This window comes from Tasmannia lanceolata, unplaced genomic scaffold (genome assembly GCF_043159265.1).
Source record: "Tasmannia lanceolata isolate RefF3 unplaced genomic scaffold, GAP_Taslan_0.1 ptg000002l, whole genome shotgun sequence".
Classification (NCBI taxonomy): Eukaryota; Viridiplantae; Streptophyta; class Magnoliopsida; order Canellales; family Winteraceae; genus Tasmannia; species Tasmannia lanceolata.
The window spans coordinates 52932506-52935713 of NW_027518679.1; the positions used below are offsets into that span (position 1 = coordinate 52932506).

The following is a 3208-nucleotide window of genomic DNA, read 5'->3' on the forward strand; positions in this document are numbered from 1 at the left end:
TAATATGTTGTTCCTCTTAAATCGGATGGTTAAGATCATCCTATAGATTTTTAATTAAAAAAACATAAAGGAGGGGGTAGGATTCAAATTATTTGGCTTTAATGGGTGCCTTTGTTAAAAAGCATAAATGAGGGGTAGGATTGAAAATATGTGTCTTGAATGGGTGCCTTTGTTAAAAAAAGTCAAAAAGAGTGGTGTGTAATTCTACAAAAAATTCCCTTATTTCCTATTTCTACTTTATAGATATAGATATCTAATACTATACAGTAGAAAACTTTCTTCGGAATTCCGAAAGTCTAGAAAACTTTCCAGACGCATATTCGGCAACCATTCTATTCTAATATTTTGCTTTTTCCGATTTTTTTATGGCCGGGCCTTCCCAAATCAACACTCCTTCTCAAAAATTGAAAAAAAGAGGAAATAGCGAGAAAGGTATACGTGGTGGTTGCTGAGCCACCTCAGAACCGGTAAAGTGCAAGGATCTCATCTTGGTGTTCAGAATTTAGAATTGGTATTCAGGATGTTTTTTTTGGCTCTCTACCTATTTCTTTCATTCCCTCACACTTCCTCTCCTTTGTAAAACCTGAATTTGATTTTTTTCCTTTTTACCTTTTCCCAGGGATTCGAATCCAAACGCGATTTTATAGTATTCATTTCTTTCTTCTTTCTATCTTCACATACATCTTCTGTAGAAAATTTACAGAATGGTATTTTCCAAAGCTACCTGCAAAACAAAGTCATTATAAAGGGAGGTCTGCAGATATGTAATCGCGTTTGAGGATGGCTTGCGAAAGGTTGGTGACATCATCCCCATTTAATTCACTTACTTTTTCTAGAGTCTTAGGATCTCTTCTTATTTTTGTCATAATTTTTTATTCCTGTTATCTCCCATTTGTATTTGTTTCCAGCCCTGTTCTTATATTGAAATGCTTGATGTTTACAATTTTTTGTATTTTCAGATGGATCAATGCAACAGGTGAATATGTTGTTTGATTTCTACAGTTTCCTCTTATTCATCCTTTTTTTAAAAAAAAAAATTAATTCCCCCCATGTGTATTTTCTTTCTAATTTGCCTTCTTATATTTTTTTTGAAGAGGGCAACAGAATATGTATATACAGATGAATAAGCAGAACCGAGATGGTCCTGTAGGAACAATGAGAAAAGAAAATATCAAGACAATAACTCAAGGGGGAGGTAGTCAAAACACTCCAGAGCGGCCCGAGAAACACCGCTCTTAGCCAGGGAGTCGGCTGCCACATTGGCCGATCTCCGGATATGCTGAAAGAATTTGCCTTCTTATATTGAATGATGTTTCCAACTTTTTTGTGTTTTCAGATGGATCAATCTGGAGAAGCCTTCTGTTGGAACTGTGAAGAGTGAGATTTATGGGTAATTAGATATTTAAAAAATATAACTTGGCAGAAATATTGGATGTAATTTTCTGAATTTTATTTGGACCTGTTTATGTTCTTTGCAGTATCTATTGCCACATAATGCTTTCCGAGGCGTTCATCAAATATATTTCTAAGGAGATCACTAAGGTGGAAATTACTTTCCCAACCAGTTTCATTTTCGATCTCAAACCATCTCAAATTGAAAACTATTTCATTACAGTTTTTCTCATTGTTATTTGGGTATTAAAAGATGAATTGCAAGCTGGGTTCTCGAGACAGTTTTCCTACTCTTCCTCATCATGGTGTTGATGTTACTGTATTTTTTCTGAGTAAGAAAATGTGGGTTTTCTTTTGGTCTCTCAAAAATGTTTTCTTTTTCTATTATTTAACCAAATAATGTAAATTAAAAGATCAGGTAGCGTTCATTTTTCTTAGATATCCCTTCTTTATCCCTGTCTAGAGGCACAAATTTGGGCTTATTATGTGTTCGGATAACCTATCAAGTAGACGATTCAAATCAATCACATGTCATTTGCATTGTATAGGAGAAATGCTTCAGTTCTATTTAAGAAATGGTTTACCATATGAAGCATTTCAGTTCATGCAGGTACTTCAATAAATTTTGTCTTTTCGATGTATTTTTCGTTCTCTCCGGTCATACGTTTTGTTCATTTACTCAACTTTCAATTTCTCACCTTTAAAAGTAATGAAAAAGAAATCATGGGATGAACTTTTTGTTAACCTCACTGAGCATTTCCATGCTGCAGCTTCTAAGAGAAACCCATGGTTAGATTAATTTTTCTTTAATTTCTATTCTTTCATTTTTTTTTCCACCAATTTCCAGACAAGAAATGCCCCTACCTAAAAAATAATTTTGAACAACCCTTTTTTTTAAACAATGTTTTAAGAAACTGGTTGGAGTTTTCTTGGATCATGGATGGCCTCAAAATGGGATTGTGTATAACCTTTTGCATCATAAACATGTGAAATTATATGGTGTATGCCCTTATAGCTGTACCATAGGATGATCCAAACCGCCCAGTTGTAAATAGGTTGTGACCAAAAAATTATTTCCAAAGGATGACCATAGCCCTTCTCTCTCTCTCTCTCTCTCTCTCTCTCTCTCTCTCTCTCTCTCTCTCATTTTTATATTTGAAGGGTGCTTTAAAACAGTTTTAAAGCATCTTTTTTTCCTCGCCCCGTGCATCGCACGGGTCTACAGCTAGTGATATAATAATAATATATTCCGCCAGCTGTCTCCTTTTTATGTCTCTTGTGCCCGTAATTGTCATAATCTCTGAATTTTTTTACTTTTTCCCGTAATTGTCATATTTTACTTCCCTCTTTCGGTATGTTTTTCATAATTTTTCTATTTGCTTCCATTTTTCCGTAATTTTTCATTTAAAATTATTAGTTTTTGCTATTATGTATTTGCTAGCCACCTTTGAACAAATCGTACTTTTGCGAATCTTTGCAACAAAGGATGTGCTACAAGCCCACAAGTAGACTCGGCGAAGGTGCCTAGCAAATCTCTATAAATAAAAAAATTTCTTCAAAAAAAAGTCAAAATTCCGGTTGACCCACGGGTGTGCTAGCCGGGTGCGGGTCCAAGCCCAATGACCCATAAAATTCCCCCCGTGATTTTGACCCGGCCCGTTTGACCCGTTTCCTCATGATTTACAACGAAATGATGCGATTATGAGAGTTTAATTTTATATAGTGTAAGTCCTCATAGTGTGTTTTTTTTTTTTTTTTTAAGTACTGTATGGCTTACATCGAAAGATGATCCAACCGTCCATTTCATGGGCCACAA

At 35.0% G+C, this 3208-nt stretch overlaps 1 long non-coding RNA gene across 1 annotated transcript; it reads left to right on the forward strand.

Moving 5' to 3' along the window:
- The first annotated feature begins 446 nt into the window (after nucleotides 1-446).
- Nucleotides 447-1383, forward strand: LOC143886840 (uncharacterized). The gene is made up of 3 exons (XR_013253930.1): nucleotides 447-794; nucleotides 960-976; nucleotides 1095-1383. It is a non-coding gene; the product is annotated as an uncharacterized LOC143886840 (long non-coding RNA).
- Nucleotides 1384-3208: the final 1825 nt, after the last annotated feature.